General features: G+C 53.2%; 1 long non-coding RNA gene across 1 annotated transcript in view; it reads left to right on the top strand.

The window, feature by feature from the left end:
* Positions 1-762: 762 nt before the first annotated feature.
* The window catches only part of LOC308178021, a 35,229-nt gene continuing 11,556 nt past the window's right edge, over positions 763-24,435 (top strand). Inside the window, exons 1-5 of the long non-coding RNA XR_013939529.1 lie at positions 763-1,422; positions 1,893-1,959; positions 2,616-2,823; positions 5,037-5,313; positions 18,021-21,759. This is a non-coding gene — a long non-coding RNA (uncharacterized lncRNA). The remainder of the gene's footprint in view (positions 1,423-1,892; positions 1,960-2,615; positions 2,824-5,036; positions 5,314-18,020; positions 21,760-24,435) is intronic.

The raw sequence follows: 24,435 nt of genomic DNA, 5'->3' as shown, positions 1-24,435 counted from the left end.
GCCGCTCCCAAGGCTCCAGCTGCAGCAGCCAGCTTTGTGCTGCAGCTTGAGCTGATCTCAAAGGCCAGCTCCAGTGAGAGGCGCACCGTGGCCCAGCGTGGGACCTCCAGTTCAGGTGAGGTCTGCTCATGAAGCCTGCTTTAGCCTCAGCAGCTGCATGTTGCTGCATCTCCACTCCTCACAAACACTTCTGCACAATTTGATTTTTGCTCAGTCTGATTGTGGCTGATGATTACTGTAAATGCAATGTAATCAATTGCCGTTGTTTGCAAGCATGCACTAACTGGCTGCAAGCTTGCACGTTGTCCCCTCTTCATTAGATGCCTGTTTGCTGCTGTGCACTCAGGCTTTCAGGTGAGTCTTTCCTGCTCCTGTCATGGCCCAGCTTCTCCATGGCAGCAGCTGGGCTCTCCTGTTTATTTTTTCTACCCCAAATTCAGCTCCTGAGGCTGCCTCATAAAGAAACAACGGGCAGTGCAAAAAGCTGAGCTCTGCTGTGCATTTTTAACATTTGCATTTCCCTTAGTGTGGAAGAAATGCCCACTTGATGTTAGAAATAATAATCAAAAATAATTATTAAAATCATAAATTATAATTAATAGAATTAAACTAATTTTCTTCAGAACACGTAGTTAAGCTGGTCTATTTTTATTCTTTACCTTGCCTTCAGGATCCTGTCTAGTACCAAAATACGTGAGCACTGCCGCACCCACGCTGTTCGCTATCATTTTGTTTCAGGTTTCCATCAATGGAAGCCCCAAGCCCAGCCTCGGAAGCTTCTCCAGAGCTCGCCTGTGATGCCGAGAGGGGAGGCAGAGCCCCGGCCTGGCTCTGAGGATGATGACGACAGGTTGGTGGCTGGTTCCTGCTCCCTGCCGTGTCCAGCCATCCCGTGGTGTTCAGCTCTGTGAGCTGCTGAGCTCTCTCAGAAGCGACTGAGTGCCCGGGTGGTACTGACAGAAATTTTCATGTCCTCTGAGGAGGGGAAGGCAAGTCACTGGCTGACCTCTGCCTTTAGCCTCCAGGTCGTTAGTGAGAAAACTGGGGAGCTTCAGGCTCTGATCAGGCAGTTTAAGAGCTGTTTTCCCCTTGATTAAAAGAGCTTTGTGCTCATAAAATCTCATTTTCCAGGTCCTGGAAATGTTGGATTGAACAATGTTTAATAATTATAGAGCAAGTTTTCCTAGTGGTGCACAGAAACTAATGATGCCTTCTTGTTTCTTGCTCGTCTCACTCGGCAGCCTTTGATGTGATCCACACCCCCGCCGTGGGTAGGATTTTCCTGTTTCTGCTCTCCACTGCCCAGTGTGGGCTGGAAGGCAGGTTTCCCTCCTGTTCATGTTTTTGGAATCAAGAAAACAACAAACTCACCTCTTCCAGCCAAAACCCAGCTCTGCGAAATCACATCCATAGTAGGGGAAGGTAAGTTTCAAAAACACAGGGCTGGAACACTGAGCGATGCTCGGTTTTCTGCTCCCACCCCTACCCTGCACGTAGGACAGGGCTCCAGGCTGCTGTTCACTACCCTCTTTGGGGCATGTCTCCCGTGGCCTGGGGCACAGCCATGCCACTTGTGTCAGATCCAGAATGCTGCTGTGTCTGGGCTGGGAGCGCTGCCAGGGTTCAGCGTTTTTATTGACAGCAGCTTCCAAAAGAAGCCAATATCTCGTGGTGTCCTCCCACGGGGAAGGGCAAGTCAGTCTGCAGGCAGAGGTGCTGCAGTAGCAGTACGACAGTGGGCAGATGGGGCTTGCTGGCAGGGGCAGAGCACGGCCCTGCAGGGAGTGGTGTGGGGCATCGTGGGGCTTGTGGCAATACTGGGGAAAGAAAAGGGGAATGTGTCTACAACAGTGGTTTTTCTTTAATTGTCTTTCCCTTCCTTTCCTTTTTAGATAACTGGATTGATAAACCAGATGAAGCCAGAGTGGTGAAACTGGAGAGAAAGGGTTTTGGCTGATGGTGAGGCCGGGTAACAACTAGGACAGCAGGAATCAAAATAAAGCCTGTTGTACCTGATGCTGGACTACAAGTGCTGCCAGTCACTTCTGCCTAATTAATTACTGCTGTACACATTATGCTTGACCTCTGACAGAGGAAGAGCGAGTGTTTGCATCTTAATTAACAAAAATGTTGCATCTGTCACAGTGAGGGGAAAACAACATCTGAGCTGTGGGCATGGGGCTTCCCTGCCTCCTGAGCTCACAGCCGGTCAGACAGTCACCTGCAATTTGTCTGACAGGAAACTGAAGCTGTGATGGGATGTAATTGAAAAATACAGTTCCCGTCACTGCCAGGTGAGCAGCAGTCTCCAGGCTGTGCCAAATCTGGCTTCTTCCCATCAAGAAAGGTGTCGCTGCACCTGTCCCGGTGTATGTGATACGGGAAACCTGGGGTCCATTCCTACTGGAGTGGAGATCAGCTATGAGGTTTTTTGGCCTCTTGGATTAGACAGAGCCATGAATTGTCATCTCTGGTTGCATGACTGGAGTGCTGTGTGATGGCCAGGTGGTTGAAGTTTTGGAGGTTTTGGAGGGGAAAAATAGGATGCCCCCCTCCCTGTCCCTACATATTCCTTGTACGTCCCTGCTCAGCCCATCTGTTCATTGCCTCTGCAGCTGGACACAGAACTGACTGCCGGCACAGCAAGAGCTGCAAATCAAAATGAAGAGGATGAAAAGGGACTTCAAGGAGAAAGTACTTGATGTGCATGGTGAGGAGATCCCAGATGTGGAGAAACAGCAAGTGGCTGCAGAGAAGCAGGAGCTGGAAAGGAAATTCTCCAGTTTGAGTGAGGAGGTACGCCACGGGCTGTGGCATGGGCTGGTAAGTTGGGAGTGGGTTACAGCGAGACCGAGCTCTGGTCCTCTCTTGGGGGAGGTGGCAATGGAAGGAGGAGAAATAATGATGAGTCCACTGGTCAGTGATATTGATGGAGTGCCCTCAAGATGCCATGACCCACCTCTGCTTTAGCAGGTGGATTTAGGGGAAAGATGAAGAGGCTGAATGGTGCTGGGCTGCTTCTAGCTGCTTGCTGTTTCCCTTTTCTCTTAACAGTAGCCATAGACCTGAGGTGAGGCAAAAAGGATCAGTCCACAGATGACTACTTTTTCATTTCTCCCTTGTCCAGACGTTGTCTTTGGGTAGGCATTCTCTGAGTTGAGTCTTGCCCTGCTCTTCTGCTCCACAGTCAGCTCTGGAGTTTTGATGTGTGCTAAAAAGGTTTGAATCATACATTTAACATGAATAACGCTGTCTGTCTTGAATCTTGCATTTTGTCGAGCATTCCCCTCACACGCTTATTCCAGCTCAGCATCTTGCAGCTCTGTGCTGCAGTGACCTGGCTTCTGTGGGACTGGCCCTCGTGTCTTGGCTTTTCCACAGACACCCAGCCTCCTCCAGAAGTTGCTAAGCGTGTTCTAAGGGTTGTGCTTTTTTTTCCTCTCCCTATTATCAAAGAAAAAGCGTGGGAGGCTTGCTCCTAAGACTGCCATGCTCTCCTTCCTCCTCTGCGTGAGGAGGAAAAAGCAGAAATGCGGTGGGTGTCTGGCAAGGTGCCACGTTTCGGTGTGTCCTCAGCTCCTGTGGCTGCACCAAACGCTGCGCTTTGCCTGCAGCACCGGCAGGCTGTGCAGACTTGGGTTTGCTCTCTGCTTTCAATGCAGACACTTCTGCCTCCTAAATCCCTTGTCTGATAAAATACAAAATGCGTGCTGTTCTTTAGAACATGTATCGACTTTACCCGCAAGAGAAACAGGGAGCAAGATAAAGCCCCTGGCAGTTGTTTATCTAAAGCAAGCAGTCTTGAAATGGAAACTTTATTGAAATCCCTTTCTTGGTGACAATGCACTTTTGTAAGCGACTGTTCTGCTGGAGGAGAGGAAGAAAAACATCTCTGTTATTGAGTTTCCTCACTCTGGCTGTTTACCTTGGAGAAGATGAGAGAACAGATCCGAGTGAAGGCAGCGTTCAGCTTGCTGCAGCTTGGGCTGCTTCGGACTGGCGGTGGGCTGTGGCAGCCCTGGATGAGGCTGGGGACTGCAGGACAGAGGCTTCATCAGGCTTGTGCTGGCTGATGCCTAGGTCAGGTCAAAAGCTAAGGGAGATCAGGAGGGGAGATGGTGGAAAGGGGCCCAGCAGTCCAGGAGGCGGCCTGGCAGGGTCTCTGGTAGGTCAGACAGCAAGGACCCCAGGCTGGCAGTGGTGTGGACATGAGCACAAGAGCACAGACTCTGGCTGTCCTGCAGATCCCCTGTCCCAGTCCAAAGACAGGTGCTTTGGGGAAAAGCAGGGACTTTGGAAAGAAATGCCACTTGAGTTATTTCCTCTCTAAGACTTTTTTTTTCTGGATATTTTTTCTCATCTGTACACAAAAAGTCAGTACAAGTGCTGGGCTATTAATCACTGTTATTTCTGCTTCAGCTCATAACTCAGAGCCTCAGTGCAGTTACTGAGTCTCTACAGGAGCCTTTTTGTTCACACCTGCATAGAATTTCCTCCCTTTTTATATTCACTGACATTAGGATCAGCAGATAATGAGAAATCCCCATTCTGTTTGCACTCTGTGTTACAGAGCATGTCTCTAGCAGGCTGCTGTTTGACATTCATAGGCATGGGTTGCTAGGGGTTTTTTTATTTACATATATATATATATAGACCTGTTTCTATATTACCTGTTACATATATATATAGAGAGAGACCTGTTTCAACTGTTTCAACCACTGATTTCTGGGGGCACTATTAGCTTCCTGCTGTAGCCTGCCAGCCAGACCTCTTCGGAGGTCACCCTGCTGCAGGGATGCATCTTTCCTTGCACCAGCTCCTGGGAAGAGGACTCCCAGCCCCTAAGTGGTCATGCAGGTCACCTACAGTGCTGCCTTCTGCTCTCACGTGTCACTGAGAAGGGAATGTGGCGGCATCTTGTGACGGAAAGAAAAGGAACTTGAGATTGCATCTCCCAAGTGATCTGGCCTCATGTTTGGTGCCATTTGCTCTGTGACACTGAGCTCTTCACCATGTTCTGCATGTTTCTGCTTCAGGTCAATGGGCTGAAAAAAAGAGCTTGAGGACACCAAGAGAGAAATGGCTCCTGCTGCTGCGCTTCCAGGCACTGCAGGGATCGTCCAGCCACCACCAGCACCTCCGCTGCCAGGGAGCTCCAGCACCCCTCTGCCTCCACCAGGAGTGGCCGTTCTCCCCCCTTCAGCTGGCTTCGGATTCAGGGCAGCCTCCGCACCTCGGGTGCGTCCGTGGGGATTGTCCCCACAGCGGGTTCGTGAGCCAGCAGTACAGCTGCAGAGACCGAACTGGACCAAGGTAAGACCTGCCTGTAAAGGCTGCCTTGCACCTTTCACTCAAGCAAACTCCTCCTTCCTTGTGTCTCACATCACCCTTTTTAAGGCTTTTCATGGCACTGCTTCCTATAGTCTATAGAAAAGTCTGTTTTCTGTACGGGAGGTGATTTCATTGCAACTTCTGTGTGCAGAGAGGGTGAGGCAGAGCAGCACAGGGAGCAGAAATCCTTGGAGGCTCTGGGGGTTGCTGGTGGGCCAGATGCCCTTTGCAGCATGACGTGCCCCTTTCCACGTGTCAAGAGGAGAGGTACAGACTGTTCCTTAGCCTGTAGCCACTGATGAATGCACTCTCTGGTATTTAATGAAGTTTGTTTCTGGTGTTAACTGAAGGCTTTCAGCCCTCTGTCCTGCAGAAAGTGTTCTGAGGTGGCTTTGCGTTAGCACCCCATTCAATAATCCCAGCTGTGTGAATATGGAAGCGGCAGGTAACCACACTGCTCGATAAAAGTACATGACATGGTACTGGTAAAGAGAGCCCAGCATTTGGTTGTGTGGTTCTGGGCTGTCTCTTGCTAGGACTCCGCCAGCTCCTTGTCGGGATTTGGAGCCCCTGCCTGGAGGGAGGCTGGGCTAGCTCTGTACCTGCAGCCAGGTGCCCACCTCCTATCTCCAGGCCCTCCGGTTTGCAGCCTGCTGGTTTGTGCTTTCCTCTGCCACCTTTGGAGGCTCTGGTGGGCTCAAAGGTCTTCATCACTGACCTGAGTTGTGTCACCTGTGTGAGAGTTGGCTTAACGAGCTGTCAGTACTTAGTAAGATCTGGAGAAGGTTTTGGAAGCCCTTCAGGACAGCTAGGTCCTCTCCAGCCACGAGGGGTCTCTTGGCTCTGTGCCCACATCTTGGTGTGACTCTCAGGCAGCTTGTGAGGCAGAGCAGGAGTCAGCTGTAGGCAGTGTTCGTGGTGGTGGCAGAGGGCAGGCTGTGCAGTGATGAACTCCATGGCAGGACCAATGGCAGGAGAAGACAGCAGTCAGCCTTCCTCAGGAGTGTGTGCAGTAGCTGGAGATGGTCCAGGCTGCGCTAGCTGGGCTTACCGGCCAGAAAATGGGTGAGAGAAGTGAGGTCCTTGCGCTGCTTTGAGCTAGAGGTGACTGAGTAATGTCCCCTGTCCGCCACGAGCCTCCCCTGGGCTTTTGCTATTTCCCTGCCTTTGTGCATGGGGAAGAACAGCAGGACCCAGGCAGCTGCACGAGCACACTGCCTGGGCAGAGGGAGCCTGCCGTGCACCTGCCCTCTGCTCCTCCTGGAGCTCCAGCCCTGTCCTTTACAGGGAGCTTGCCCCTGTCCTCAAGACAGGGTTTGTAGCTGTGTTATGTCCTGACGCTTCGGGCAGGCCCTGAGCCCCTGCGATAGAGGGGATGCATAAATATGAGGGCTGGAAGGTGGTGAGCATAGACATCTCCCTTATGTTCCTCACAAGGTGGAAGTGGGGAAGAGGCTCCTGCCTTTGAGCTCTCCTTCTGCCTTAAAACGACCTTGGTCATGGGAAGGGAGCTGCATATTCCTCAGAGACCTGTTCTTCTCCAGACACACATCCTGACATCCACAGGCCAGGCCTCAGCAGAGAACAGGCTGCCTTGCAGTGGCCACCAGGTGGTGCTTGCAGCCTGGATGCAGCCCTTTTCCTAATGCTTCCTTCCATGATTTCCTGGCTTCCCCAGCACATCTCAGCCTCTGTGGGCCGGTGATGTTTGCTCTGATCTCCAGGAACTTGTAATATCAGATCCGGAGCACACAAACGTGCTGTAAGGCTGTGGCACATCATCTCAACTGTTTTGCTCCACATGCACAGGCAGGAGTAGGGTGAGGGAAGGGCCGGGGAACCTTCTGGGAGCAGCAGGCAGCTCGTTGTGCCACCTGTGCTGTGCTGGGGCTGTGTGTAGGCTCGTGTTTAGTCTCTTAAATGGCTGCAGCATCACCTGGGGACAGTTTTCCACTCTGTGTCTGCACAGTAACACCAAAGGCATTATACATCCTATCCACTCTTTGCCTTTTGGCATCGATGCAAGTGGATGTTTACCTTCCAGGTTACTCTGGTATTCTGGAGTTCACAGTGATAGGGGAGGACCTGGAAATTCCCAGGCAGAAATGACATCTGCCTGTGTTTCTGGAAGCATCTGTGCTTTCTCATCTTTCCTCTGCTGTCCAGTGCCTCGTCCCTTATCCAGCCTGGCTGTAGCCGGGTCTGTAAGCAGTTATTGAAACCTGCAGGGCAGGCTGCGTATGGGGTTAACTGCCTGTGCAGCGTGGGCATCTCTGGAATGCTGATCTCAGGGTCTGCTCGGCTCCCACAGGCTGAAGGAGCACAAAACTTAACAGCCTCCATGAGCTCCCATTGCTCTGGGTGCCTGTTAAGGACCCTGTTAGCTTCTGAGCACAGCTTAAATTAATTGGGCCCAGAGTTAGCCCCAGGCCCTGCACCACTTCTGCCCTGCTGAGCAACTGGGAGCCGGGGGTGGCATGGGAAATTAATGAGGTGGCTTGTGTCCCCCATGCTGGGGGCCGTGCCAGGCCCCAAAACACAGCACACCAGGGTTTGTCAACCTTGCTGTTGCTCACAGCCCTTGGGCTCTTAAGCCGGAGCTGTGGTACAAGCTGGGAGAAGGTCTGTGCATCCTCCTGGAGGGAAAATCCGTATTGTTTTAGGTCTGTACCCTGTCATTTATTCTGGTAATTAATGGGACTGCCTCACTTGGACCCTTGCCCTTTCTTCAGCTGTGCTGGGATGGGTCATTTGCATCTCTGCTCTGCCTTAGTTTTCCTTCCTCCTAATTACCCAGAGCAAGCACAACTAGCTAGCCTAGCCAGAAAGGGAATAGAGAGAAAGCCCTGTGAAGGGGACCACAGATGAAGCGTAGGGATGAGATGCCCTCCAAAACTGAGGGAGCTCCCGTCTGCAGGAGCAGAATTTGGGACCCTGCATGGTCAGGGCAGAGCAGTGGCCGGGGTCACCCCGCACCTTGCTGCTGCCAGGAGCTTGTACCTAATTTTTCAGAGGACATTAGAGGATTCTGGCCTAAATATGCTGTCATGCCTTCAGAAACAGACCTGGCAATGCTGTCACTGATAAGTTTCCAGCCCAGTTATCGGGATGGCTGTGGGTGCCCTCCCTGCCTGGCTGCACCCAGCCTGTCTGAGCAGGGGAAGCTGTAGTCAGCACTCCCTGGTGCTGCCAGGGGCTGGTTTTGGTGCATGCTGCCCAGCTACACCTGGCCTTTACCTACTAAAGCATCTTTCCCACCTTCTCTACCCCTTGGCAGGAGGTGGGACCAGCAGGATCGCCTGCCATGCCCAGGCTGTGTTAGTGCCCAGAAGACTGGCACATTTGCAGGCTAGCCACAGTGGTGTCGTCTTCTCCCCATCCCTGATCTTGTAAGGCTGAGAGTATGGGGAGCAGAAAAGTGCTCAGCAGTCATCTCCCCTCATGCTGGGTGTGACAGGGATGTAATGGGAGCAGATGGTCTCCTTGGAAGTTTTCTCAGGAGAAGAGTGGCTGTAGGGACCAGTAGGGCTGAGCATCCCCTGCAGATGTCCTGGAACAGTTTCAGGGAGCAGTGGTGAGTTCTGGTGATCCTCTGCTGCAAAACTGCCACAGGAATGGGGCTGGCCTGCCCGGTTCTGGAGGCACAATGACACGTGTGTGCTGTGTCTGCTCTCCAGTTCCAGAAGCAGTTTGGTGCTTTGCCCCAGGGCCAGCCCTAGCTGCTCCGGCTGCTGATGGCCCAGCACCTGCCTATGTGATGCCACCAGCTGTAGGGAGAGCAAGATTTTGCTGTAAGGCCACTTGACGCTGCCTCTCCATCAGCAGCAACTTGTTCTGTTGCTCTGCAGTGTCCCCAGACTTCAGTCACAGCAGCTGCTCGTACTGGAAGCATCCACTTCGTGTTTCCCCTCTTCTTTCGGTTTATAAGCTGAGAGCTGCTTTTCTGAATGTCCTATTTTTTTCCTTTTTCCTTTTTTTAAAAAAAAATAAATTAAGTTTCATAGTTTGATTCTATAGGACTTGGAAGCCTGGCAAACTGTTGCCTATTAGGTCAGACGTGACCAGGAGGAAGGACAACACAGGTGTTTTCTGATGATCTGTACTCTGATGTACAGGTCTTTAGGACGGGTAGGGTGGCACCCTGTGTTACTGCAGCTGAGCAGGGGGTGCTTGTCCTGGTGGTGATATTATTTAAGCTTTAAACTTTAAAAATCGGTTAGCAATTCAGGTCACAGTGCAGATCTGCTTTTGGACACCAGGTGGCACATGGATCTCTTGCTTTCAATGGAGGCTTTGTCTGCCTGCTGCAGCATGTTGTTTACAAACATAATACAGAGACTTAGGGCAAATTTCCAGTCCTGGATGCGGATTTTTAGGGGGAGCAGAGCCCTGGCTGTGCTCCATATGAGAGGTCTGGTGGTGCTGTAGCTGCACAGCCTGTCAGAGGCAGGTTTCTTGCTCTGCTGTCACCAGGCCACACAGGAGCAGAGTTTGCTCCCCCAAGCACACAGGTGCCCCTCCTGGGTCACTTCTGTGCTAGCCCCTCACACCCTGGCACATGTCTGTGGCCAGCTCGGCCACCGGAGCGTGGTGCTCTGCCTCAGGTGTGGCAGAGCAGCCCTGTTACCCAGCGGTTCCTTCCACATTGGCACTTTTTCTTACTTTGTGATTTTTTTTTTTTTTACATCCTCCAGCCATGGGGAGCTGTGCTTGTCCGGGCTGCACTGGTAACACAGCGCGGGCCGGGGGCTTCAGTCTCAGGTACACTGCTCCAAATAATGCATTCAAGCGCACGCAGTCGCTTTCTGTATTAGGCTGTTTTCTGAGCTAAAAAGCTTGTGGGGAAAGTTCCTTCTGTATTTATCTGTTTTATTTTCTGCTAGGAGTAATGTAGAGAGGCAGGAGGCGGTGATACTGAAAGATCCAGAGCTTTGCTAGAAATCAGAGGCTCTTTAGCTCCAAGGCCAGATCCACAAAGGTATTCAGCTCCTAATACATGGAAATGTAATGTCCCATTACAATTGGAGGAACTTTAAACACCCAGCAAGGGGGCAAGGCCCTGAATACCTGGTGCATATACCAAACCCAGGTTTGTTCTGAGAATGAAACTGTTTCTCTCTGAAAATGCTGCCCAGCACTTTCAAGCAAAATGTTTTTTTAAGCAGAGGCTAGCTGGTCGTCTGTCCAGGTGCTCACAGATGCAGTAAAGCTTCCCCACACACTCTTCATACATCCTCAGATTTGCAGGACATTGGGAGGCTTTGCTTCCCATGCTCACAAGTGCCTTAGTGCAGGTAGCCCTGGCATGATGTCTGCCCTAATCAAAACCTCCCTTCCTTCTCCCTTTTCAGCCCAGACCTCTGTATCTAGTGAAGCAGAGGCCTTCAAGATGCTGAAGCTGTTGCTTCTGTCTTCTAGCAGATGTGCATTTTGTGCTGCTGTTGGCTGAAAAGTGGCGCTGAACAAGAACAGAAATTTTTCTCTTCCTCTCTTGCTTAAAAGCATTCTTGGACAAAACGGAAATCCCTGTTCCCAGGCCTGTGAGTTAGTAAGTTCTGGGTCAAAACTGTCTGCTGAAGAGAGCAAGTGGGGAGAACTCACCAGGCATCCTTACAGCATCACAGAGTAATGCTGATTCACTCTGGACTTACCTGGGCTGCCTTCCCTGGTGTTTAACCACCCTTGTGAAAATAATTCAGCTTATATTGTCAGGATTTCCCTTGTTGAAACTGGTGGCTCTTCTCTCTTAAAAAATCTCCCTGCTCTTGCTTCCTATTTTCTCCTGGCATGATGCTGGATAACATGCGGGGTGGGTTCACACTGACAGCTAGCTGAGTTCCGCCACTCCACTCTCTCAATCTCCCTCCTCAAAGGAATAGGGGAAGAAAATAGGATGCGGGGGGGGAGGGGAAGCAAGAATAAGGTTGGGATAAGGGCAGGGACATTCCTCACCAGTTACCACGCAAAGCAGACTCAGCATAGGGAGGTTAATGTAACTTATTACCTATTGCTAACAAGCCAGAGCAGTGAGAAACTAAAAACACCCTCCCTCCATTCACCCTCCACTCCCTCCTTCCCCCCAAATGGTGCAGGGGAACGGGGAATGGGGGCTGCAGTCAGTCCCTGGCACTTCATCTCCACCATTCCCTCACGCTCCCTTTCTGCCCCTGCTCCCCGTGGGGTCCCTCCCATGGGATGCCGTCCTTCCGAACTGAGCCTGCGGGGGCTGCGCCCAGGCAGCAGCTCTTCAAGAACTGCTCCCACACGGCTCCGTACCACGGGGTCCATCATTCCCCCACGGGTCCCCCATGGGCGGCAGCTCCCCCCAGACCCCCTGCTCCTGCGTGGGCTCCTCTCCACGGGCTGCAGCTCCGGCCCGGGGCCTGCTCCTGCAGGGGCTCTCCGTGGGCCGCAGCCTCCTCCAGGCCGCATCCACCTGCTCCACCGGGGGCTCCTCCACGGGCTGCAGCGTGGAGATCTGCTCCGTGTGGGACCCATGGGTGCAGGGGGACAGCCTGCTCCACCAGGGGCCTCTCCACAGGCCGCAGGGGAACTGCTGCTGCCTGCCTGGAGCACCTCCTGCACTGACCTTGGTGTCAGCAGGGCTGGTTCTCTCTCCTTTCTCACCCCTCTCTCCCCGCTGCTGTTTTCAGCTTTCTTCCCTTTTTCCATTCTGCTTTCCCCAAGGCCCAACCAGCACTGCTCCCGTCTCAGCTCTGCCCAGCAGCAGGTCCTTTTGGAGCTGGCTCTCATCTAACATGGGGCAGCTGCTGGGCTCTGCTCACAGAGTCACCCCTGCAGTTCCCCCGCTACCAAAACCTTGCCACATGAGCCCAATAAAACATGCTAACAGCATCACTGTACTGTGACAGGGTTTGGGGAACAGTACTGTAGGAAGACTGAAATTTTGTTTCTCGAAGGAGGCAGAACCTGTTTGGAGGGCTTTCTTCTTAGGGTCCTGTCAGTGTTTCATCTCCACGGGATACGTGAGGTTCTTGATCCTTGTGTGATGTCATAGGAAAGGGTTTGGGGCCCGTACACTGAAACTGCACTTCCCAGAAGCTGGAGTCACTTCTCATTGCAAGTACACTACCGAGAAGCACAGGTGCACAAAGTGCCGGCTGGGCTGGGAGGTATGTGTACAATACCACCGCTTCCCACCTGCGTGTCCCAGCTCAGAAGCTTTCTGTAACACAGCCTTGTGTTTTAGCAGCTGATGTTTTTGTCTTGTACCAGGCATTGGTGTGGTCTGTACACCTGGGACTGACCTTTCCTTACGCTCCCTGTCCCATTACAGCAGCACCCACGGGGCACCCGCTGCCCTCCAGGTGCTGGTCCAGCAGCAGCAGATGTCCTGGTGCTGTGCTTTGCCTGCTGCCATGCTTTGTCTGTGCCTTGTTTTGCCAGGTGACGTGGCATTTCTGGCAGAGGACACGTAGAAAAGTGAGTGGGAGTGAGAAAGGGCTGTGCTGGGGGGCTTCATCCTCAGGATAAGGTGTGTCTGCTTTCCTTGCTAGTGCTGGCACCATAGGGGGTGTTCGACTGCAGGAACCTGCTGGCAGCTGCAGGGCAGCTCTGGGGAACTGCTGCCACCATGGGAAGCACCTGGGGGATACTGGTGGGCTGTGTGCAGGTGTGGGGTGCTTACTGGGGGGCACTGGGGCCCAGACTGTGCCCATAGTGCTCGTCGCACAGGGATGCCGGCACAGAGCCATGGTTTGGTGCATGAGAGGCAGCCGGGTGAGCCCCAGCTGAGTGCCAGGGGTGCTCTAGGGTTTTGTGGCTTCACAGGGGTCCGGGGGCTTCTCTGGCCTGGAAAACTGGGGGGTTTTCTCTGGGAATACCTGTGGTCCCCTTGCTCTGAGTTGAAGTTTTCGAGCTCCTTGCAGTACCACTTCCATGCGCCAGATGTGCGCAGTTGAGCCACGTTGGCTCGGAGCCTGGAAATGAGGTCAGGGGATGGGGATTGGGAGATGGAATCAGCTGGTTGCTGACGGGGCTCTGATGCTGTTCAGCATCATCCCCAGCATCCTCCCCTGCATCCCCCCGGCCCCCCCCCGTGACCTCCTTTTCCAGACAAAGAGGGGAAAAGCCGGCTGCGCACGCAGCATCCCCCGCTGCACCCTCCCTGCGCCCGGCCTCTTGCAAGGAGCCTTTGTCCTGCCAGACAGCCTGGCTCGGGAGATTTCTGTCTCCTTTCTGCCAGTGACAAGGCTGTGATTGGGAGATGGGGGGGGGGGGGGGTCCCCATCTGCTGCTGGGGGGCACAGGGGGGTCGCAGGGAATCTCCTGCCCTGGCACACAAAGGCAGCTTCTCCAGAGCAGGAGCAGGGACTTGCAGTCTTTTGTGCTGTTAAATAAAATGCATCCCTGGGGAGCGTTATGTAAGCCCTTCTCTCAATCCCCTTGCTCTCCACTGCAGGGCTCCCAGTGCCTTCCAGTATGCCCTGCTCCAGCCCAGTGCTCTGAGCCCATGGCTGCTGTGCTGTTGGGGTGTTCCCCTTTTCCAGCTGCCCCCCCGTGCCCTCCCCAGCTGCTGGTATGGGTCCAGGAGCCAGCGTACCCCAATCCTCAGCTCCCAGCATCACTCCTGCCCTGTGGCACCATCCCACCAGGCTGGGGTCCACCCTGACACGTTGCCTACTCCCATACTGAGTCACCCTGGGCGTGCTGGGAATGCCCCTGTGGTTAGTAGCCACAAAACTATGTTTTGCAGTTACTCATACCCCCATTGCTCACAGGGCGAGATGTTCTGGCACTTTATCTTTCGATGCCCCTTCCTGGGCAGAAATACCTGTGCTGTGCACCGATGCTGCTGCCCCTCCTGCCCTTTTTGACCAGCTCTGACCTGTGGAGCTGTCTGCTGTGCCGGAGTCAGGTTCGCTTGTCCCCCTGTGTGCTGGGGTTGTGCCTGTAAAGTCTGCAGCATGGCTGTAAGGTCAGGTCTGGGTGTCCCGTCTGGGTATTCTGCACCCAGGCATGCTCCTGCAGCAGGAGCATCACTGCAGAGCTCTGGCTGCAGCTCAGCCTGGCCATGATCCCCCAAAAGGGACTGTCCCTTCCCAAAAAAGGCCCTCAGTGGCTCTTTGAGTTCATCACATAGCCAGAGTGACTTTCTGCGTGCAGCCTTATAGTGTGAGAGCGCCGGTGCTCCCAGAACCAGTGTTGGCCAGGCTGGATGTGTGTGGTTATGGTGCCAAAATATGTTCTGGGCCCCCTGCTCCTGGGCGAATATGTTTTGGTGTTATAATTTTACCCGCAATTACCTATATAAGTACTTTACCTGTCTTTTTCTCTCTAATGTTTTTAAATCCTTGCTTTGCTTTCTCATTGTCCTTGGTGTTTGCTCCAATTGCCACAAAGGACATAGGATGCTGAATCTTTTTGTGATTTTCCTCTCCTAGCTGAATGATGCCTTCTGGCCTTTTCTGAACGGACCCTGGAAAACTTTCTATAAGGTTCACGTGAGAATTTAAGCTTCAGATTCAGCTAGATTTGTCCCTAGGCTGATTTATTCCTGGCTTGAAAGCTGGAGGATCAAGGAACGGCTTGCAAGGTGTCCTTGGGCTGGTTTTGCATGTTCCCTTTGGCTACTAGACCTTGCTGAGGGGCAGCACCCAGTCACCTCAGTTCAGTGTCATCTTTGTCCCTTTCTGCCACCCCTGGGCCTGGGTGCGTTCCCACGAGGGGTAACACACGGGACAGACCCTGCACTGAAGCTTTCCTGCTGCGGTATTTAACACAGGTGAAACTTAGTGCTTTTCTCAAACCTGGAAAAAATACATAAATTTGGAGGGTGACCTCTTTAGTTGTTGGGATTTGTTTATGTGAAAAGTGCCTGGTTTTTAAGCCTTTCCCTAAGGATTGTGAATGTGACACAGTGAGGAAAAACAGAATGTGAAAGGGGTGCAGGGGAGAGACAACCAGGAAAGCTCAGGAGGTGCCCAGGCTGTTAATGAGGTGCTTGGGGTAAATCTTTTGGCTGTGATGAGAGGTGATGTGACCCACTGAAGGATGGTTGGGGTCTGTTTTCTGGCTGGAGCAGGGCTGCAGTGTCATTCCCCCCCCCAGACCATCCAGCAGCAGAGGGTGCTCATGCACTGCTGTGCAACTCCATCCTCTCCCTCAGCCATTTTAGACAAAGTGTTTTTCTTTCCTGCAGTCTCCATTTTATGTTTCTGACGCAGAAAATAAAAAACAGGTTCGGGAGAGGAGGGGGGAGTGAGGCCTGCCAGGGCAGAGCTCGGGGGGGGGGGGGGGTTGGCTCTCTGTGGGGCTGCATCTGGGGGCATGGTGAGGGGGTCCCCAATGGGAGAGCCCCCACCTTGGGGTCTGCAGAGCTGAGCTGCTGCACAGCAGTCCCTTTCCCCCTGCCAGCACCGAGCCCTTCTCCTGCTGTCTCAGGGTGCTTTTTTGCCCCTGACATCTCTGGTTTGGGTTGGGCAGGTCCCCACCAGCTGTGTGGGAGCTGGGGGCAGCATCTGAGGCTTCTCTGCAGAGCCTTGTCCAGGTTCCCCGGCAAGTGGCCCTTTCCTGTTTTCGTTGTTCAGGATGCTGAGCTCTATTTTTTCCCTTCCTGCCCGTGCACGTTGGGATGGGATGTTGCCCCAGGTTTGTTACCAACAAATCCCGGCAGCGTCACCTTTCCCAGCTGTGTGGAGAGCCCCAGGAGAGCTGCCAGCATGTGATATTTGAGTAATTGTTGTGGATGTCTCTGTTTGTAGTAATGGTTCTTATCTTACTCATCGCTGCATCCTTCGTGCTGTGCAGTGGAGAGCTGTGGGGGGGTGAGCAGGCATTTCCCAATCCGTGATATGAAGCCAGCAAACCGAGCTGCTGGAGCCCTCTCCAACAGTGACCTTCGCTGGAGCAACCGAGCAAGGATGCTGCAGGCTCAGGGACGGACTCGCACGCCCTGCAGCCCAGGGTCTGCTCTGCTCACCGGGAGCTGCCTGTTTGCAGGCTCTCACTGGGCAGCAAGCACAGCACATCTTCCCCTTCCGTGGCTGGCAGGAAAGTTTAGTGAACATCAGTACAGCTTCTGGGTTTTTGTTTGCTTTTTCCCAGTTGAAGGGTTTGGTTCCCTTTGTGGTATCTGTTATTCCAGTACCTGAGACCCAGGGAGTAAGGTCCTCACCCTCAGCAATCTGCGTGCAGAGATTGTACCTGGTTTAAATAGCTGACTTCAAACTAGCTGATGCTGCCAGCTCCAAAACCTGCCTGCGGTGTGGATTAAACACCTCACAGCTTGGTCTAAGTCCATCTGGAATCTTGGACAGGAATCCCTGGGAAGGTGCCTTGTTTGAACACAGCTGGGATGCGTCTGCACAGGCAGCTGCTCCATCAGTGACAAAGGCTGGGGATGTCCGCAGCACCGCGCCGTCACACCTCGTTTCCTTCCCTATAAATGTGTTCATTCCTCAGCGGTGAGTCCTAGGTGCTCTTAGTCCTAGGCCCAGTTTATCTGCAAGTTCTTGCATCCTCAGTGATTACCCTTTTGTTGCTTTGCTTGAAAAGTGATTTTGCAGCTTAATGGAGCTTTTTGTTCTGCTTTTATCCAACTGCTCTTTGTGCTTTTTTTTTTTTTTTTCCTTCCCACAGCCATGCACAAAGATGCTTCTCAGGAAGATAATAAACATCCTAAGAGCCACTGTGGTTTCTGGAGACAGTTGCATCAGTGTCTTTTCCTTTAAATATCCTAAGCCAAAGCGCCCTTTGCTTGTGATCTTGTGCGTGCCCACACAGCTGAAAATAGGTCAGCAGCTCTGTGCCGGGGGTGCCTCCACGGGAGGAGGCAGGAGCAGGAGCACAGCCATAGGCTGGCTCTGAGGAGGGGTGCTCATCCCCCCAGCCCTGGCACCCTGGCTCCTGCAGCCACCCTGGGCTGTGCCTGGTGTTTTGGGGCACCCCAGCAGCAGGGGTCTGCTCAGACCTCATCCTGCACCTGCTGGATGAGGTCTGAGCCCGCTCTGTTCCTCCATGCACGGGGGTGGTGTTTGGGCTGCTGGTGCTCCTGAGGCAGTCGGAGCCTGACACGTAAGGAGGGGGGAACAAGCAGCAGCAAGGTCCAGGGACCTGGCGATTTTGGGCATCCCTCAGTCATTCTAGCACCAACCCTGCAAACCTGTCCCCTGAAATGCTCCCACAGCTACCTGGGACGTGGCTGCACAAGTCCTTTGCCATGGTGTCTCACACTGAGCTCTGATGTGCGGGTGGATATTGACACTTCGACCTGAAGTCTCCACTTTAATTTAATGTCTTCATGTTACTGTGCTCTGTGTGGAACCGTCAAGGCTGTGTCCCTGTCTGAGCACTGGGGAGAGGCTCTGGCCTTTCCCTACCCCTTTGTAAGGCCATTTGTGGCATGGGACAGCCAGGGCGTTGTTACTTGGTTCTGCTCAGCCACGGCACAAGGAGAGGCTGGGGTGTTACCGAGGGGTGTTCCCATGCAGCACCCCACAACTTATCTGAGGCAGAAAAGAAAGACCAGGAGGGTGGAGAGGAGAAGGAACCTCAGAGTAAAAAAGGCAAGGAGCTGCACGTCTTGACTTCGGGCAGATGCCATGCGAGTGTGACCGGGTCAGAAACTGCTTCGCTCTGGCGGTCAGCAGGCGGTCGTGCCCCAAAATTGACTTGTGCTCCCCTCTGGGTCCTGGCAGTCGTGTTCCGGGTCTCTCCTCATCTCCTAGGAAAAGATCAAGGCTGCAGCCCTGGGCTGGATGAGGCTGAGCTGAACCACAACACGGTGCAGGTGAGCACACACTGGGCAGGAGATGGGGGGCAATCATTTCCTGACTTCTGCTGCCTTGCAATTTGCACCGTGGGTGACCTCGTTTACTGCAGAGCTTTCCTAAGTTTCCGTGCCCTCCCTTTCTTGCACAGGGGAGGCAGGGGAGCTCCCCGTGTCACCTGGACCTCTCCCTGGGTTGCGTGTGCTGGGTGCTGGTCCAGGCAGCTCTGTCCCACTGGTTTGTGCAACCCCACCGAGCTGCTGCCGCAGCCACGTGTGCTGGTGAAGCCTGCAACAACGCATGCTGCATGATCAGGGGGAGCAGCCTGGGGGTATGGTAAGTGACTTTTCTTATAGTCAGACAAATTGATCGCATCAGCATCTTCCCCTAACAGGAAACTTGCATTTTTCCCTGTCTTGTTCCCCGTGTGGTGTCCCACTGCACCTCCCGGTTCAGCCTCCTTGCAGCATCTCTGCCCGGTGGTGCACGAAGCTGGCAAGGCAGGCTGACCTGCACGCAGGTTTATTCTGAGCATCTGTTGCTGACGGCAGTAGAAGTTCTTTTGGACAGAGGGACAATAAAAAGAAATAGAGAAAAGGGAACACCTGCCCAGCGGCCACCTGGGAAGAGAAACTGCTCGGGTCTCTGCCACGCAGCAGGGAGTCCCCCAGACACTTTCCCTGCGGTAACTTTTGGCCTTTTCGGGTCTTTCTCAGCCTCCCCATTGTCTCTCATTAGGCTAATAGTGTTGATTGGAGCATGCTTTGATCAGGGGCTGATGTTTGCAGCGCTAATTGCCCATTAAGCTTTGCATTGTGCTTCAGGGGGAGGCTGCAGGGCTCTAAGGGATCGGGGCTGCAGGGGTGCGAATGTGAGGAGCTTTGCGCTACAGAGGCGCGGTGTGGGTTCAGGACGGGTCTCCATGTGGGTTTGGGAGCCCTTACATGCCCTCAAGGTAAATAAAAGATCCTGGAAGGTCTCTTCCCCTCCTGGTCTTTATGCTACACACCCCGTCTTTCAGATAGGGACTTTGTTTCTGTGGTCTCCTTCATCTTGCTTCGTGACTTGCCTTTTAGCAGCCAGTGATGAACTTAAACAATTTGTTGTCTACTAACGTTTTCAGCCTGCTTAGAAGTAATTCTCTTTGGTCTACTTAATCAGTACCAAATTTATTACCTTAGTTCCCAAGTAGGACTCTGCCTGCAGAGGGGGAGCTATCGCCTCACCTGGGTGTGGGGAGGGTCTAGATGAGCCAAATTGGGTCTTGATGCATTTTTAAGATCCAAGCTGTATCAAAGGTCCTTATATCGGTTTTAGGGAGGAAAAAAAAAAAAACCACTGCTCTCCCTACTCTTATTGCTAGAGTACAAGCTTTTATAAAGTGTGTGTGTACCTAGGTTCACCCCGTCAGGATTTTTTTTTTTTTTTTTTTTTTAAGGCAAGAGGAAAATGAAGAACTAGGAGCTCTACATTTGTCTTCCCCAGACATCTTGAGAGGATCTCAGGCGTCCTATTTTTGAGGCAGAGCTTTGGGCTCTCCACATAGGAAAAATCCAATGTTTGAAGTGCAAAAGAATCTGGTGTCCTGTAAAACTCCAGCAGGATAAGTCATGCTTTCCTGACGCATTTAATTCCAAAACTTTGGTTGTGCAATGCCAGTAGTTAAAGTGGATCAGGATTTTTTTTTCCTTTCTCCAGTGCAAGAAGTTTTCGTGTTGTCAGATCCCAAAGCCTCCTTTATCAAAGCCACTAATTTTCCCCAGTCCAGGTACCCCTGCTTGCTGCCGGCTCGCAGACAAGAGCAGTGTGAGTGCCGTGCCGAGGAGGACGGGCTCTCCGGGAGCTAAGAGTGGGACCTGAACTGAGAGTGCTGCAGCTTCTCTGAAACAGCAGAGTGGAAAATAAATCTGACCTTGTTAGCAATGCCAGAACCTTTATAAAGTTTGAAAAGTACAGAAAGGATTAAATACCTCAGAACTGCTTATTTCTTGTCTATTTTTTGTGTTCTTTTGCTGCTGTTTTTTTCTTTTGTTTTTGTTTTGTTGTTTTTATTTTTTTTTTTTTATCAGAAATAGCATTCTGACCCTTCAGCTGCACTCGTGACTCTCTCCACGACAGTAATTCTGCCGTGGCTCAGCCCTTGCCGATACTCTCTGCCAGCATCTCCTCGCTGTGCCCAGCTGTACGTAACCCCATACCCGCCGTCTGGACGTGGTCTCCCTCCTCCTCCCCACGCTCGTGGCTGACCTCATAAACCCACTCCTGGCTGTGATAATGTGCATTCCCCTGAGGTTGTTTCCGTTCCAGCGAGCTTGCCCAGGGATGATGTCTGAATGCAAAATTGCTCTGGAGACATCACCCAGCTGCTCAGAAAGTCTTTCTGGTTGCTGTCACAAGTTGGGAAGCAGCACAAAGAACAAGCAGTTGTTTTTCAGTCATGTGGGAGCTGCGAGTCCAAAAATCAGAGAGCTTTGCCTTGCAAGCTGCGTCAGTGCCCTGCCTGCACTGCCCTAAGGCCCTGTGGCGTGGCCGAGCCTGGGGATGCTCCCCTGAGACTGGGTCAGGCAGCGCCCGTCTCGGGCAGCATCCCTTCCTCTCTGTTTAACCACCACCCCCTGCGTTTTTCTCCTGCTGCTCTCTGTGCTGGTGGCCGTGTTGGACTCAGCTGGGGCCAGCAGGAGCTCGGTGTGTCTGAGGTCTGCGGGACCGGAGGCATCACTTCAACGTTTCCTGCATCTGATCTGTCGGGAGGAGCTGGCTGCCTTGTGCACAAAGATTTCAGGCTGCCTGTCCTAGTGCATGCCCCCTCCTGCTTCCCCTCTCACTGAGGCTTGATTTTGTGCTTGGCAGAGAGCTCAGCACCACTCAGCGAGGTACCGAGTGCGGCCATGGCCAGGCTGCCCCTGCCCAGCTGAGGCCATGAGCTCCTCGAGCAGTGACAGCCACGTCCCCTCCTCTGGGGCTGTCAGGGACAAGAGGCCATGGGCACAGGGACACACACAGCACTCTCCAGGTTCACAGCACACACACTCGTGGTCCCCTGAGCACCAGCACAGTCCCTTTGTCCCCAAGTGTCCCTGCCTCCAGCACACAGCCCTATACTCAACGCTGGTCCCCCAGGAGCTGGTTTGGGGGGGCACACACCACTCCCACCCCGCTGCTGAAAGTTAAAGTTCCAGCCCCTGTAGTTGGTGCTGAGCCCCTGCTGCCCCTGGGGACTGGCACCAGTCCCCCCTTGTGTGCACCCAGGAGCTGGCAGTGAGCCCCTGCAACACACACACATGGGATGGGCTGTGAATGCATAGAGAAGGAGTTGAGAGAGGATTTATTAAGAAAATGGGGCAGACTGCATTGAGCAGGCACAGGGCTCAGCCAGACAAGCACTGACTGGCCCCTTTTATTCCAATTTCTGCCTCCCCTTTCCCCTATGGGTTTGCAGGGCTCTGTCCATTCCCATGCCCATGCTGGTGGCTGGGGTTGGGATTGGGATTGGGATTGTGGCTGCTCTGGGCAATGGCAAGGCCAGGGGTGCTGGTGGAGGACGGCTGCCAAGTCCAATGCCTTCTTTTTGTTCCTCGGATTGCTCCAGCTGCGTGGGGCAGCGAAGGAAAGAAGGATCAATGAAACAACCAGTTCTGGTGCCTGGAAGGAAGGATACCTCGTGTTTTTTCCTGTGATGAAAAGCCGGTTGTGCTGAGTCAGTGTCCAGAGAGGAAGGAAAGCAGGAGCCAGCAGCAGGATGCAGCCTGCGGATGCAGCCTTCCTTCGGGCAGGATGAGTACCCTGCTCAGCTCCTGCTGCTGAACACTGTGCTCTTTGTCTTACCTGCTGGTGTTCCCTGCTTCTGGTCTGTGCTCCTGCTGCCAGACCTCCCTCTAGCACACGGCCAGCACAGCTCCATCCCCTCCCTGACCCAGGGCAGCCGAGCCAGCAGCTGGCACCTGCGTGGGCATCCCACAGCCAGCAGTCCTTAAACAGCTTGGAGCAAACTTTTCCAAAGAACCCACCTTTTATTGCATTTTTAGAGGTTGAAATGTGGAGAGCTGCTAAAATACTGAGGAATAAAACAAAACAAAGCAAAAAAGGATGGAGCCTTGGTCTGGGCAGGGTGTAATTGAGCAAGGTGGGGGTGATTTGCCTGACTGAGCTGGGGGTGAGCCCCACGGCTGGCAGTGGTGTTTTCAGGGGTACATCTGGAGTCCTGATGACAACTGTAGGGCAGAAACCATGCTCCTGGTTGAGGCAAGTATTTTAGGAATGCGGTTCTCTATTTTTGTCTTTTTTATTTCTGAGAACTCGAACAAAAGCGTAAACATGACAAAGGGATGGATTTTGAATGTGGAATATAGCATTCAGAGCTTTCCAACTGACATAGAGAAACAAATATGTGGAAAAAAACAACAATATCATTTTGCTTTTAAGACTAAAGGTGTTTCAAAGTGTATGGGAGCTGTGGCAGAAGGGATTTAAAAGGCTCAGCACAGTTTGGTAGAGGGTGAGAGCAGAAGACAGAAGAGCAGCAGGTAGAGGTAAATGCAGGCATCAGATGCAGCTGGGGGTTCGGGACAGTGGAAGTTTTAACCTGGATGCAAAGCCCTGCTAATAAGGTGTGCGGGGAGCTACAAATGAGGAGTCCCAGGGCTGGAGGGCTGGGGATATAACGAGCGAAGTCGCTCCCTTCACTGGGAGGTAAGTCCTGACAGCAGCAACTTGAGGCTTCGCCTGCGGAGCTTTGACCACAGGTGCTGGGTGAGCCACAGCAAACCCATCTCCTGCGATGCGCAGAGCCTATTAAGAGACAGAGCCTTGGCCCAACCTGGAGGCCTTCTTAATCTAAACAAATAATAAATCATCTAAATAAAGTGCAGCACTTCACATGACAGGCTAAAAGCCATGTGACAAACGGTACTGCCGTTCCGTGCTGTAGCCCCGTGCTCCATCTCCTCCTCCCCTGTTTTTCTGGGAGGCCTGGTGGGTATTGGCGCTAGGAGCGCTTCCCTCCCTGCTTTGCAGTCACATTGTGCTCGGCTCTGTTAATGCAGGCGTCTGGCATCAGACTGCCCTTTTCCAGCCACATGAGTTTCAGATTTCCTTGCGAATGCATTTTAAAGGAAAAGAGGGGGGGAGAGGTCACAGGCAGTCGTACGAGCTTTCCCAGAGCTGCTGCATGAAGGGGGGGGTCCCTGAACCAGATGCAGCCCTCTGGGGTAGCAGTGCAGTGATTGTGCTGGCCAGATTGAGTGGCCACAGCCTTGGACTCCTCACTCCTGTGGGTGTAGATCTAACCCTGACACTTTGTAATGCATCCACCATTCCCTTCACCTTTTGCCAATTTACCTGTTAAATTGGAGGCTGGAAGCCCACTGACCAGCACTAGAGGTAAGGAGCTGCAAGCCCAGCCTGGAGGCACACAGGTGCCAAATGCCCCATCCAGATTTCATCAGCAGTTGTGACTTGTCTGAATTCAAAGGCCAGGGCTTGCTCCAGAAAGTGAACCTGGCTGTCCGTGCCCCGTGCTGTCCCCACAGCGTGGCCTTCCTCACTCTGCGCCCTGCTACCAGAGGCGTTCTTTGCTTGCAACATCTGGACTCGATTAGTCCCTCTCCGTTGATTTCCTGTGTCTCCGGGTTTCCTGAGGCGCATCCCCTCCTCCTGGCCGTTTGCACTCGCGCTCCACAAGCTCTCCTGTCCCTCCCTGCCTCCTGCAGCCACGAGGGCCCGATCCAGGCCCTGAAGAGAGAAGGCTGCACGCCTGTGCTGGCCTTGGAGCTGAGCGCGGGGCTTGGCTTGCCACGGGCAGAGCAGCCGGCGCGCTGGGTGACCCCTGCCCCAGCAGCGTGCCCGGATCCCTGTGGGTTTTCCGCCCACTGCTTTCTTTGCTTGCGAGGCTGGGGTTTCCTGCTCCACCCTGAGGCCAGGGCCTTTCGTAGCCTCTGTGTTTCGTATGGAGTGTCACACGGCTCCGGGTTTCTCCTGGGTGCTGGTGGGCTTCGTTCCCGGCCCTCTGCTCCTGCACCAGAAAAGCTGCGTGGCCCTGGCTTCTGCCCTTGGGAGCGTTAGAGGAGGAGGGGAGAGCAGCACGTCCGCCGTGGTGCTGCCCTGGGGAGCCCAGGCGCTGCCGCTCCGGGGTGCTTGAAATCTGAAATTGGAGCTTGTTTAAGAGCACAGGGAGATGGAAATGGTTAAAACACGCAAAGGCGCAAGTTAATGATTTCCATCCCCTCGCTGGTGTGTTTCAGCTTTCAGAAGGGGGTCTGGCCGGCAGCTGTGCCAGCAATCACATTTGTAGCTCAAAGAGTATTTTCATCCTGTGTCAGCTTTCATCCGTGGCCCCTTTGGATTCCCCTGACTCCTGCAGATGCCAGGGTTTCCA

This window comes from Anser brachyrhynchus (genome assembly GCF_964034855.1).
Source record: "Anser brachyrhynchus genome assembly, chromosome: 14".
Classification (NCBI taxonomy): Eukaryota; Metazoa; Chordata; class Aves; order Anseriformes; family Anatidae; genus Anser; species Anser brachyrhynchus.
This window is presented reverse-complemented; position numbering and strand designations above follow the sequence as displayed.